The 14,704-nt window shown below is 38.9% G+C and overlaps 1 protein-coding gene across 1 annotated transcript in view; it reads right to left on the reverse strand.

Annotated features, from left to right (window-relative positions):
- TNIP3 (TNFAIP3 interacting protein 3) overlaps positions 1 to 14,704 on the reverse strand; it is a 97,435-nt gene that overhangs the window by 61,536 nt on the left and 21,195 nt on the right. The gene's annotated exons all lie outside the window — the stretch shown is intronic.

The raw sequence follows: 14,704 nt of genomic DNA on the forward strand, positions 1-14,704 counted from the left end.
GCCTGCGCGTCCGGAGCCTGTGCTCCGCAACGGGAGAGACCACAACAGAGGGAGGCCCGCATACCACAAAAAAAAAAAAAAAATAAAATAAAAAAAATAAAAACACAATTCAAGAGAAAAATGCATTCATTTTGTGATTTTTCTTTACATATATATATATATTTTTTGCCTTCCTCATCATTTTTCATCCCTTAAAAACAACCCCTTGGATTGGGGTAGGAGCTTTTTCAGGAATACTTCTTAAAGTTGTCTCCAAGTAAAATAAATATGTAGGTGGATGACCTAATCACATGTCCACGTGGCAGAGGTTGCTTGGGCTGTCTGCCCAACCCTCTACCTTCTTTGAGAGTGGCTCCCAGGAAGAGGCTCTGACAGCCATGCTTGCTGACACTACTTGACGTCACTGGTTTGGTTATAGCTGATTGGACCAAGCGTAAACAACTGATTCCAGCTTGGCCAATGAGATTCTCTTCTGTGTGTAGAGGGAGCCAAGGATGAAGCAGCTGGGTGGGGAAAGGCAGAGCTGTGAGATAGAGTCTTGGCAATTTTCTAGTCCTGAATCAACCCTTTCTAAGGCATAACTGCCTTCCTACCCTTATATTCTGCTAATCATCCCATATCTTTATAATGAATTATCTCTTTTTTTTTTTAAGCTAGCTTTTTGGTGTCGGTTATTTGTAATAGAAAAAAAAAACCTCTAAATAATACACCTTAACCCTCATATTTCTATTTATTCTTTCTCTTGGGCTGTGAAATATCTGTACCTCACGTCCCACATATGATGCCGCCATATACAACAAACTACTGGGTGTACAGTAAAACCCTTCATGGCCCAAAAGTTTGTAGATGTGTAGCATTGAGTTTGGACCTATCCTCAAGGTTTCCCACAACCCTCTGAGAAGAGTCACAAAATTCCTTTAATAACTGCCCCAGGGCTTCCCTGGTGGCGCAGTGGTTGAGAATCCGCCTGCCGATGCAGGGGACACGGGTTCGTGCCCCGGTCCGGGAAGATCCCACATGCCGCGGAGCGGCTGGGCCCGTGAGCCATGGCCGCTGAGCCTGCGCGTCCGGAGCCTGTGCTCCGCAACGGGAGAGGCCGCAACAGTGAGAGGCCCGCGTACCGCAAAAAAACAAAAACAAAAACAAAAACAAACAAACAAAAAAAAACCTGCCTCAAATCCTTCAGGTTAATTAGATTCTCAATTAATTAATTAGTCCTATGGAATTGGACTAGACTGAATGTTAAGCCCCTGAGGCAGCTTTCTGACCTATTCTGAACCACACTTACCTGCCAAGAGGTCACAATACTTTCCGGTACTACATTCCTCTGTGGCAAACATGTTACTGAGCCCAGCCCCCAGAGGGGATCGTTTTCATACGACCCACTGTGACCTCCAAGTCCCCAAATGATCGGGCTCCCTTGCTATGTTTCTGAGCTCATCGTCTGCTCCCCTCCGCCCTGTCTTTTTCTTCCAGGCACACTTGCCCCATCACAGTTTATCGAACATGCCAAGCACGCTTCCCACACTGGGGCTTGGCGTTTGCTGTTTCCTCCACATGTCTTGCTCCCCGCATGCCATTCAGGGCTTGTCTCAAACGTTACTTTATCAAGAAAGCCTCTGCTGACAAACCTATCTAAAATAGCTTTCTCACACCCATCACTAATGGCCCTTAATTCTGTCTAATTTTCTCAGAATTTTTTATTATCTTGATTTCTTATTTGTTTACTGTTCTTCTCCCCACCCCCACATAGGCCTCATATATGCCCCATGAAAGAAGGGTGTTTGCCTGCTTTTATTCACTGCTCTTTCTTGGCACATAGTATGACCTCCCTCAGTAAATATTTGTTATTGAATAAAAGTGACTCTGTGATGAAATTTAATTCAAGACATTAACTCAAATCTAACAGTAAATTAGATGCTTATTTAAAATGTATGCAAATAACCTCAAACTCATAGGACTGATAAAGTGGAGGCACAAATCGTTAAGCATGGAAACATTAATGGAAGCTATAGAACGGGCACTTGAGCTTAGTTATTACTGCCTTCACGGCTGCCTTGTGCTTTTATCCTTGAATTATGTGCCTTCTTCAATATTCAACAATAATTCATTGAGTATCCACTCTTGCAGGGTCCTGACTTTTTGCAGGAATAATCACAATCCACAAGATCCTCAAACTGTTTCGTGGTGAACCTGCTTAGAGGCCAACAGCCACCCTTTCCTTTCTTGTTGGGACAAGTGAGTGAATGTTCTGTCTCAGAGCAGGGGCCCTGCTCCCTCTCTTGTGAGTGGGGTTCACACATGTCCCTCAGAACAATAGCCAAAGAGCGAGGGGCCCTTGTGGGGCTTGTGGGTTCCTGAACTTGGAGCAGGGTGGTGACCACAGCTTCGGTGACTTTGGCCACCCTAGAAAGAGGAGAAGTGACGGCAAAGAGGAAGAGAAGCACATGGTGGTGAATGGAGGGGGGGAGCTTCCAGTCACACCTATGGAGATGGCGCATCTCGGCACCTAGGAACCCAGCTGGGAGCTGAAAGGACAGGGGAGGGATGGAGCTCCAGTGATTATATCTCAGTCAGGACTCAGGGCTTCTTTGTCTTCTCATTGCCACTGTCACAGCCGTTGTCCCAATAACGAGTGTGCCCAGAACTTACATATGAAGCCTCTGAAAGAAGCATTATGTTGCAGAAGAAAGTAGAAACTAAGTTTTTTAGGGTTGAACATAACAGTGGGACCTAGGGTAAGTCCCGCATCTTCTGAGTCCTATTAGCCTGGTTTATAAAAAGAGAAAAATAATGCTGTACCGTGAGGCTGTCAGTAGGATTAGTGATAACATAGGTACAATGCACAGTGCCAGGCATGCTGTAGGTACTCAATAATTGATATCACTGTTATTATTCTGAGGGTCCGGCACAGTTACCGAACATTCTAACAAATGAGACTGGAAAGTAGGAACCGTAAATTTAGTATATTGCTGAAAGGAAAAATAATTTAAAAAGCACAAACATTTTAATTTGGTTAAAAAAATAATCAAAAAGTTTAGTCACACCTTGCTTAAAAGACAGCCATGTTACCTACCTGGGTTTTATGAAATTCTTAGCAAATCTTTTAGATTATTCTTTAATATAAGAATTTAGTGAATGAAACTATATTTATATTCTGTCTTTAACTTGTGAAATTCATGAAATTCAATTGGCCTTAGATTTATTTTACAAAAGAGAATACTATTTATCAAGGTTTATTTCTTTCTTAGAAAGCTCAAAATTGTGACAACTGAGAGGCAGAATTTATTAAAGTTTGTAAACTCTGCTTTCCTCTTTAGATCATTAAATAATTGCGCGCAACCTATAACATTGCATGTAACATTAGGACCCAAGGTTTGGAGTACAGTGAAAAAAGAAAAACGCTCTAACAAACTTTTAAACACAAATAGAACACACCCTACATAACCTGGCATTAGTTTTACTGGGTCCCTATTATCCTCACCTGGGATCTGTTCCCTGATTCTACTCAACTGATTAGGTGAAGGGTATGGCTCCACATATCTGTGCTCTGGGCCCTACCCCTTAATCATCCTTATTTTTTAAATATGTAACTTGAGACTTAGTGAGGTTAAGTACCTTTTTTTAAGGTCACTTGACTTATAAGGGGCAGGGTAAGAATGCGCTCTGAAGCCCATGACTTTTTAATCTACCTTTGGATTGCTAGTGATTTTAGGAATTGTCACTACAGCAGGACCATAGAGGACTGTGTTATTTCCAAATAATTGGGTTTAGGTTTTCCACTGTGATGGGCATTTCTGCTTCAGTGCCAAAGAAAACAACCTGTTGGTGCCTGCAAACTGAAAGGTAGCTGACTTATAAAGTCCGATATCAGGAGAGGGTTGTGAGACAAGCTATGAGGACCAGGTTCTTCACTGATGGTCTTTTACAAGCCTCCTTGTTTTTCTAAGTTGGGAGTTGGACCAGGGTCCAGGATGAAATGTGGGGGGTCCATGAGTCATCCCAAATCAAATTAAGTACAAAATTATATATACATTATAATATACGTGTTATATGCTCATTGTCTCTTTCTGAAGAGAGGGTCTACATTTTTTTTCGACCTCCCAAAAAAGCTAAAAATCACTGACCCATCTTGAGTTACTGCCAGGAGTGGCCACTTTAAATTCAAATCTCATCGTGGCTTTCTTTGTCCAAGAGTACACTTTGATTTAAAAAAATATATTTTTTTTACCATGGAAGAACTATGAAAATTCAAAAATGACTCTTAAATACTATTAAGTAAATCTTTATTTGAGGTGGCGTCCTTGTGAAATCGCAAGTGAACAGGGAATTATAGAGGCAGTATTGTTAGGCTAAGAGTTTTCCAAGATGATGGTGACAAAATTCAATGAAGTCCAGTAAATCCCTGTTGCATCCTTGGCTTATTCAGTGCTTGTTTTAAACTTACGTGGATATAAATCTCCTATGTTACTATTGCTCCCTCCTACCCTTCATTCAACAAGAATAAATCAACCTAGAAAGTAAATAGAAATGATATTAACATGAATTAGATTTTACCAATAGGATAATAGGTTAGGCCAATGCGACCATGAAGCTTATTTTACAAATAGTTTTCCCTACGTTATGTATGATGTGTGAACTCTTTTTCCCCTAGACCACCCTTGGGAGGTAACAATCTGCGCAGTAACCCAGCAACCAGAGAGATCAGGGAAAGAGGTGAATGAGTTGCCAGTATATCTGGAGCTCTCAGACTTTTATTACCTTTTCAAGGGTCTCCAGTACAGGTGCCTCCAAAAAATTATCCAATAAAGCGAAGTCTTTGTACGCCATCGTTTAATAGGCTCATCCAAGGATTATTTAATTATTTAAATTTTACCATTTGATTAGAGCCAGGACATTGTTAATTTGTAGAAACTTCTCTGGCAGAAAAGATAATCTCAAAGTTTATGATTTACTGCCTCTTAGGGAATTACCATTTTTGTATCTAATCTAACATCTTATTCTAACATTCCTTTATTAAATTGCCTATAAATACCCAGCTCTTCAAATGCTCTTTGAATGAGCCTTCTTATCTTTCTGGATACCTCATTAATTAATGAGTTGAATTGTGGACATATGTTCATTTTATATTTGTAGGACGGTTGTATTTTTAAGTTTTTGTGCCTTGTACATTAACATCACTGGATGTCTATACTTTAAGACCATGGAACTTCCACTTACTGATAATGACTTCAGGTGAACACACAACCCCAAACCACCAGACTTGGTTTTTATGGTTACATGCTGTGGGTTGCCTCATTAGTATTGGCAAGCACTGTAAATTCCTAAAGAAAACAATTACACTCAATAGGCAAAACAGAAACCACAATCTTGGAAATAACCTGAAGATCATTTAATTCCTCTCCTGCATTTAGAAGGCAGAGAAATGAGCCTCAGAGGGGTTAACTGGCAGACAGCAAAGCCAGGGCGAGACTTAAGGGCACTAGTGTTCTGTCTTCCTCTGCACACTCACCCACCTCAAATGTCCACACTTCCTCCCAGCCTGCCGCCAAGGTCACATGTTATGCTTTTTTTTTTTTTTTTTTTCCGGTACGCGCGCCTCTCACTGTCGCGGCCTCTCCCGTTGCGGAGCACAGGCTCCGGACGCGCAGGCGCAGCGGCCATGGCTCACGGGCCCAGCCGCTCCGCGGCACGTGGTATCCTCTCGGACCGGGGCACGAGCCCGCGTCCCCTGCATCGGCAGGCGGACTCTCAACCACTGTGCCACCAGGGAAGCCCACATATTATGCTTTGATCTTATGTCATAAGCCCAGTCTTTTTAGGGAAGATTCTGGAGAACAAAGCATATTTTCAAATACAAGACAAGGAAGAATCAATAGCATGTTCTTCTATAATGGAAACACTTCCAGATGTTCAAAGACCAGGAATCGCAACCTTTGGGGACCCAGAATGAAAAGTGGTGTCTAAAATACTATAATTAAGCCGTGACTTTTAGGTTTTACTTTTTGTTGTTGTGATTAGTACTCTGAGTGTGCTACTGGCTATAAGGGGGAGAAACAAATTACTCAATGAAGAAGTTACTCTGTGTAAATGTGCTTTAGATCCACAAGTCATGGTGTCTTAATTATTTTGTAATTGGGAGCTTTAACAGTTGTGGCTTAAAGAGGTAACGGAAGAGGAAAGATTTGCTCACAAAATTTTCAGAGTAGCATTGGACTCGGGCAAGAGTGAATATTTCTAGAGTTCAACCCAAGGCTATGTGGCTTAATAATTTAAATAAATATCTAAAAATGGTCTTTGCATGTCTGAAACAAAAGCCTGGAGGATAGGGATATTTCTTATAAACATGGACTCCGTTACTGCCCTCGATCTGCATTCTTGGTTGGATCTCTATTTATCTCCTCTCTGCTTTTTGTGATGTGCCAGGTCGCTGAACTGACGCCACATACCCCAGCCAAACCTCTTGTGGCTGCTCCCTGGATGAACGCGTGGACAGAGGAGCCAGATTGGAGTGGAGATAAGGTGCAGCTGCAGGTGCTGTTCAGACCGCGAAAGGTTACAGGTGAGCATAGTTCTGTAGAAACCACATCTTCCTATAACTATCTTACGGAGTTAAGGTTTGGCCATCTTACTGGAACTATTCTGCGCCAGTGAAACATTCTCGTTCACAAGGGCAGAGTGACAGATGAGACAGGATACAGCGTCTATGAATACACACTGTTTCAACAGGAGATATTGTGATACATGCAAACCTTGGCCTTTTTGTCGGGCTGAATGTTAGCCATTGTGCAGTTCTCACCTTAAGCATGGGAGCAAGACAAGACCCTAGATTGCATGAGATGTTCCAACTATGTATTTCCATAGCAACGTGTATTTCCTACATTAGGCAGCGTATTACACTTGATTGCATGTTTACTCACATGTATCCTCCATTAGATTAGAAACCCCTGGAGGCAGGCACGGGTTTGGCTTGCTTATCATTGTAACTCCAGAGTCTCAGAGTGATTATGAAATGTGTGACAAGAGAACAGATAGTCAAGAACAACTAGGTCTGAGGTCAACAAGGATGCCGGGTAGTCCTGAAGGAGGGGACGCTTGTATTAAAAAGTCACGTGGGGCTTCCCTGGTGGCGCAGTGGTTGAGAATCTGCCTGCCAATGCAGGGGACACGGGTTCGAGCCCTGGTCTGGGAGGATCCCACATGCCGCGGAGCAACTAGGCCGGTGAGCCACAACTACTGAGCCTGCACGTCCGGAGCCTGTGCTCCGCAACAAGAGAGGCCGCGATAGTGAGAGGGCCGCGCACCGCGATGAGGAGTGGCCCCCGCTCGCTGCAACTAGAGAAAGCCCTCGCACAGAAACGAAGACCCCACACAGCCAAAAATAATATAAAAATAAATAAATTAATTTTTAAAAAAAGTCACGTGTAGGCTGCTCCTCTGTTCTCTCTAGATGCGTTCTCTCCATGGGATCCATATGATTTCTTCCCCCCTCATCTCAGTAGTCAGCCTCTGGGAGAAGGAGCTGACAAAGTCCTAACAGCTGTGGAGATTGTAACAGGGGACACAACTTTCTGCTACAAGCCATAGAGCTTTAGGCATCAGCAGGCAGGGTTCTGGAGGGATTTCGGAGTTGTGGAGTCCTTCCAAATTCCCTGATCAAACCTGTAGTCAGGTTGTTGCTTGAGAAGAAATATAAGGATAAAATCTTGTCCGAGGGCAAGTAGTAAGCATGATTCTCTCCTCTCCTAACAAGTTTTCTGAGTTTTTATTGAGAGAAAAATGACACCGTTTTTAGATCTTAGATCTGCTGGATAGACTGAGCCTGGAACACCAAGGTTTGTTAGGATGTGAGTTTCTTTACTCCAGGGAGCAGGAGGAACAGCAGAAAAACGAAGAAGTCATGCAAATATTGCTACTCTCCCTACTATTTATTATGGGGTTGAAAACACACAAAATACATCCTCTAACAGGGATACAGGAGGGACATAGCTTGCGAGCTTTATGGGTCAATAGGGGATAGATTCCCTGGTGTTTCTGTTACTATTTTTTTTTAATATGGCATACTATCATGAAGGTTGTTCTTTATTTACTTAAAATTCCATTCTTTTGAAGAAGCAGAGACTATAAAAAGTGAATACTCTTAAAGATTCAGGTGATAGGAAACATAATTCCCAACCAGAATTGTAAATAAGTTAGGCCTGTTAAGTTAAGCTTGACCTGAAGGTCAAGAAAACGTTGGCATTTTAGAGTTTGTATCACGTGGTTAAAGCTTTTGCACATTGTTCTGCAGAGTAAATATGCTCATGCTGATTTATTGAAAACAAAATTAAACTAGCTATACATGCAGAGCAAAATTATATATTTTATTGTGAATGCTGAGTGATGGCAGAGAATGCCAGCCCAAAATATGCCACTTAAGCATAAGGATTATTTTGAACAAAAGATACTTGAAAAACAGCAGATACAAAAAAAAGCATTCTGATCTCCCCTTTTTCTTCCTGAAAACGGGAGATAAAACTCCCTTGTGAAAGATGTCCCCCTATACTAGGAAGAAAGAAGCATTCTTATCATCAAGGATGGAAAATTAAGACGAAGAGAAATCTGTACAAACAGACCTTGTTAAAATAATTCTGATCTTCCTTTAGCCTCATCATATGTTTCAGTTACTTTTCCCTAATTGTCTTTCTTTGATCAATTTCGTATAAAAGCATTATATACTAGGTTTTGCCATTTCTTTGGGTCTTCATTTCCTAACCTCTTAGGCTCCCATGTCACCAAAAACTTGTTTGTGTGATTTTCTCCTATTAAGCTGTCTTTTCTTGCAGAGCCCGTTCAAGAATTTTCCTCCCCTACACTGTTCTTGGAAATAAGCATTTCAACAGGAACATTAAATTATATATTTTACAATTGTATCTATATCAAAAAAGCAAAGTAGATAAATTAGATCTGGTTACACTCATCTGATATAACCACATTTTGGTGTCAACTATAGTTTTCCTTTAATTTATCAAAATATATCTCTCAAATCTCTTCTTTACACAATACCAAGTTGTGACATTCTCTAGGAAGATTGGAAGACTAAATTTTGAGTCATGTCTAATTATAATATTTTCCCTAGTATCTCATTGCTGTTTAATTTTGACTATGTATTTAGGTAAAAAATATGATCAAATAAAACAATATTATCTTAAAACTATTCTCTTAACTCAAATCTATATTGTTGTAGCTGAATTTCATTGGGACAAATATTTGAAAGGACACTTTTAAGGAACAGCCGTTGGTAAAATAATTTTATTCAAATTATTTTAAATTATTGCAAAGAAGGTGAGAAAGTGATACTTTTCATAACTATAGTTGAAGTATTAAGTAATTTAGACCCCCATATACTTGAGAGCTGTATAAAAATTTTATAATAGGAGAAGTAGTTTACCTTTCTATTTACTTGATCTTTAAGTAATACTTATTTAAACGATATCAGTTTAAATGTGAATTTTTCACATCTGTGTTGGAGTTTCATTTCAAGATGTGACTACAGTTCTCGATTTTAATTCACCAGCAGTTTTGAAGTTTGCAGCAGTACAGAGAAGGTACAGAGCCAAGTGAGGCAGTTTGCAAGCTGAATCTACAGCTGATTCGTCTATGGATGGTGAGGAAATAATGGAATAAATTATGGAGACATTTCTTCTGCATAAAATTTTTGGGAGATTTCAGATTTGGTAATAGCTTTACCAAAAGTCACAAACTGACATATGACAATTTGATGTCTTGTGATCACGTGTCTCAATTCTCTTGTCTAGCTGATAAAGTGGGAGCCACTTTTTCGTTGGATCCCTTGCATTAGTTTTGTTAGAGGTGGTACATAATACACTGAATCAAATCATGATGAGTTATTAGTATGCGTAGAGTAAACCTACGTATTGAATGAGAACTGCTTCTGAAAACTTTCTACAGAGCTATATTATAAATAGGTTCATTTGCAGTGGGAAATATTGCATTGATTAAATGATGCCTCTAGAGGGCACTCTGCATTCAGTTCAGGTAGAAACTAGTTTCTGATGTTGCTCCCATTTTGTTATGATATTTATTTTGAATTTTGAGGTGAGCAGAGAGAGAGAAGTTTGTGGTGTGTACATTTGTAATAATTGTAGCTTGTTGTTTTTTAACGAAGTTTAAACTTTCAATAAAAATTTTCTTTCTTTTTTAATAAAGTGTTGTTTTTTTTTTTTTTAATTTGCAGTTGTTGTTTGACATTTATGTAATAGTCTTACACCGAATAGCTTTCCTACTATAGTGGTAAGTTAACTCTGTTAAAGATTGAAATGGTCCATATTCATTTTCTATCTTTCTTTTTTTTTCAGTGTTCATATAGATGTGAAATTGATGAGCCTAGAATTTCCTTTTGTGCTAGAAATTAGGAAATACTTAAAGAACTGGTTAAACATGGGACAATTTCACATCTAAATAAGTAATGATAAAAATGCATTATAACTCATTAAATAAAATAGGATTAGTTAATTTATGCTGATAAAAAATTTAGAAATAGACATAAATGGGGACAGGAGAAATCTTTTTTCTTTACATTAGAATACCTACTAATAAATGTAGAAGAAATTATGGTATCAGAAATTCACTATTTGGCAGCCATCATAGTAATAATTTAAATAGGAAATATTTATGGATGCTAAAACTCATGCCTGAAATTTTGATGAGGAATGGGATCTTTACATCATTTCATAGGATCACCCTCCCCCAATACTTAGCTAATACTAAAGGAAATACGGAAGAGTAACTTTACATTGGAGAATATTGGCAGACTCCACCTTCATGAAATGATCAAGAATAAAATCACCTGTAATGAGAAAAATCCAAACTGACCATCTGATAGGATGCATCAAAACTTAGCTTCACATCTGTGGTATTCCTGCTAAAAATGTATAAAGTGTTAGGTCATGAAAGTCAAGCAAAGACTGGGAAACTGTCCCAGATTGAAAGAGGCTAAAAATCATGAAAACTACATGCAATCTATGATCCTGGATTGGATCCTTCTTTGTCTAGGAAAGACACGAACAGAATAACAGAATAATTGGCAAAAACTTGAATGGCTTTGAGGATTATATGATAGTTTTGTAACAATGTTCATTTTCTGATTTTGATGCAAAGGGGATCAGAATTTGCCACCCTCAAAATATGCCACTTTGATATGAAGATTATTTTGAGCTGAAGAATCAACAAGTATGGTAAGAGTTATCTGCACTCCTTGATCTCCCTAAAAGCAGGGCATAAATTTCCTTTTGTGAAGGTGGCATAAATTTTGCCCTTTTCCTATAGCAGGATGAGAAGAACAACTTATCACCAGAGAGCAAAAGCCGGCAACCAAAATGAGTCTGCATAAACAAACCTTACTAAAATAGCCCATATATTTCCTAGGTACTTCCATACAATTTATTGTCCCCTGAAGCCCAAACACTATTTCCTTTGCTAAGAAGGGTATAGAAGCTCCTCAGTCTAACTTCTTCTTTGAATTTCATTTCTTTTCTGTGAAATCCCATGAAAATACAAATATTAATAAATGTGTATTCCTTTTCTCCTGTTAATCAACCTTTGTCGGTTAAATTAGCAGGCGCCCTGACACTGAACCTAAGAGGGTAGAGGAAAAGTTTTTTTCTGTCTTGTGGTTACATGGGAGAATGTCCTTGGTTGTAGGAAATGCACACGAAATAATCCAGTGTTAATTTATTTCTGAATGGCTCAGTTAAAAAAAAAAAAAAGATCTTGATATACTTAGAAATTCTTGGGAGTTTGAAATTATTTTAAAATAAAAAAGTACATAAATATTAAACCTAAAAAATAAAATCAGTTTGACACTTTATCTAATACTCAATGTAGAAATCATCTTATGAAAATGAAATTAGCATTTCATTATATTGCAGAAACTAAGATGCAGGCCAATAAATCTTCTTTGAGATTTGTGAAATTAGTGCAAACCGAAACAGAGCAAAGATGATTTAATGTTTTGCTTTTCTAAAAGAATGTGGAAGAACAGCATTTGTGTGAATCAAATTACTTTGATAGTCTGTTCTAGCCCAAGGATTCCAAAAATGAAATGAGCTATTTCCACCATAATATTTAAAGCCCAGGTAGGAAAAAACACAAAATAAATAAACAAAACTCCCAAACCTTGAATGTCTTCATCTTTGCTCTGTAATGTCTGGCATTTCACCTCCCTGTGGACTTCTCATAATAAACATATTGAAAATTGTTGAAATCCTCAGATTACAGAAGCCTGCCTTTGGAAATGTGGGTTAGTGCTAAAATCCATGCACAATAGAAAAAGAAAAAACCCAAACTCAGGAAGACTGTTTTTCTCATTTAATTAAACAAATATTTCTTTAAAACTTCTTTATGTAGTAAAGTCCATTAACCTTCAAGAGCCTATGTCCTCATGATTTTGGGTGAGATTCCAAAAGAAAGAAATGTGCGTAAAGGGAGTTTTTTTCTTTCATTAATTACTTTTTTAAAGAAAAACACAATGATATGACTTTTGGCATCAAGGAAGCACACGGATTTAAAATGGATTTTTAGGGACTTCCCTGGTGGTCCAGTGGTTAAGAATCCTCCTTCCAATTCAGGGGATGTGGGTTCGATCCCTGGTCGGGGAACTAAGATCCCACATGCTGCGGGACAACTAAGCCTGTATGCCGCAACTACTGAGATTGCGCACCACAACTAGTGAGCCCGTGTGCTGCAACTACAGAGCCCACGTGCTCTGGAGCCTGTGAGCCACAACTACAGAAGCCCTTGCACCACACGCCACAACTAGAAAGATCCCGCATGCCTCAACTAAGACCCAAGGCAGCCAAAAATAAAATAATAAATAAATAAATAAAATGGATTTTTATCACAGCATTATTTTCAGATTCAAAAACTATAAAATAAAACTATTGTTGACCTTGTGTATTTCTGAGTAGAGAGAATGGATCATTTATTCTTGAGTGAAATGGAAAAAAACAACATTGGTTTCTCTTTGTTATAAAACATCAAATCATTGAATTCGGAAGGAAATTATCAAGGGTCATGATTATGCGAGAAACCAGCAACGTGCAACAGTTATTTGGTATAAATTGTTTTTTGTTCTTCAAACATCTTTACAGGATTGACATAAAAGCAATTCAGGTATTTGTATAAATGCAACTACACAAAGACTAGAGGAGGCGTTCCTAAAACTGGGTAAGTTAGAATACTTGGCAGAAAAAGCAAATCTCACATTTAACTGGCATTTTCGAGATCAAGTGAAAAAAAAAAATCATCTCCAAAGGCCAGGTAGCATTCTGTAGTGAAAACAAGACCAGCAGGTGGATGAGGTGACATTGTTCTTATGAGTGGTGACAGAATAGATGGGAAACAGTAGCATTCTACTAAAAAAAGGACATTCACCCTTACTCACCTGACACTTGTTGAAATATGTACAAACACACAGTCCCCTGGCCAGGCTAGTCACAGCGATGGCAGCGTCTACTGAGCCAGGCACTGCACTAAGCACTGTATATGCTTTATCCCATTCACTCCATAGAAGGCCTCCTCGAGGTAGGAACTGCTTCCCTGTCTTACAGGTGAGGAAACTGAGGTTCACAGAGATGAAGTAACTTGCCCAAGGTGAGCTCTTCTCATTGCATTTCATTGAGCAGAGCTTTTGTGTAGATCGCCAAAGGTAAAGAATTAGAAGAGATCACCTGTTCTAATACTGGTAGAAACAGATCTTTTTAATAAACAGTTCATTTTTCTATATAAGTACTTTTTTAAGAAAAAAGACAGTAAGAAAAGAAAGGGCCACATACAATGTTCGGTTTTTAAGAGCTAAAAATTAGGAACTTGTTCAGGAAGTAATTGCATGTGCTTGACTGTGCAATGGAGATCATAACACAATTAAATTCAGAATTCCAGTGAAATTTGGAAAACTAAAGAAATGGTCAGACTTAGTCATTAAAAATGGGATTATAAATAGCCAGGGAAAAGTATTTAGTTGTGAAGATGAAAAAAATTAATAATTACTTAAAAACATACATTCATATCAAATATAAGTATGCATATCTAGTAGCATTTTCAGTAATAAAGATTTTTATAATGATTATAATAGTAATACAACTTAAATATAGAATAAAACTGTGGTAAATTTACCCTTTTCCTTTCTATGCACATATATATTTTTGTAAATTGGGACTAGGGGTATATAAAGTATTGTATTTTTTTTTCTGATTAATATATCATCAGAGTATTAAAGGCCTTTCCTTCAGTAAAGAGATCCATGATTAGCACAGAAATTCAATTTAAAACATTCAAGAACAGGGCTTCCCTGGTGGCGCAGTGGTTGAGAGTCCGCCTGCCGATGCAGGGGACGCGGGTTTGTGCCCCGGTCCGGGAGGATCCCACATGCCGCGGAGCGGCTGGGCCCGTGAGCCGTGGCCGCTGAGCCTGTGCGTCCGGAGCCTGTGCTCGGCAACGGGAGAGGCCACAACAGTGAGAGGCCCGCGTAACGCAAAAAGAAAAAAAAAAAAAAGTTTTGTCATGTTTTAAAAATAGATTCTAGAAAAGAACAGAAGGGAGAAAGATAATAGACAAATTTCTGGGTGAGCATAGGGATATGGTTTCTCTTAGGGATCAGGGCTAGGAAAGATTTCTCTCTTTTTTTTTTTTTTTTGTAAACTAC

This window comes from Physeter macrocephalus, chromosome 7 (genome assembly GCF_002837175.3).
Source record: "Physeter macrocephalus isolate SW-GA chromosome 7, ASM283717v5, whole genome shotgun sequence".
In the NCBI taxonomy this organism is placed as follows: domain Eukaryota; kingdom Metazoa; phylum Chordata; class Mammalia; order Artiodactyla; family Physeteridae; genus Physeter; species Physeter macrocephalus.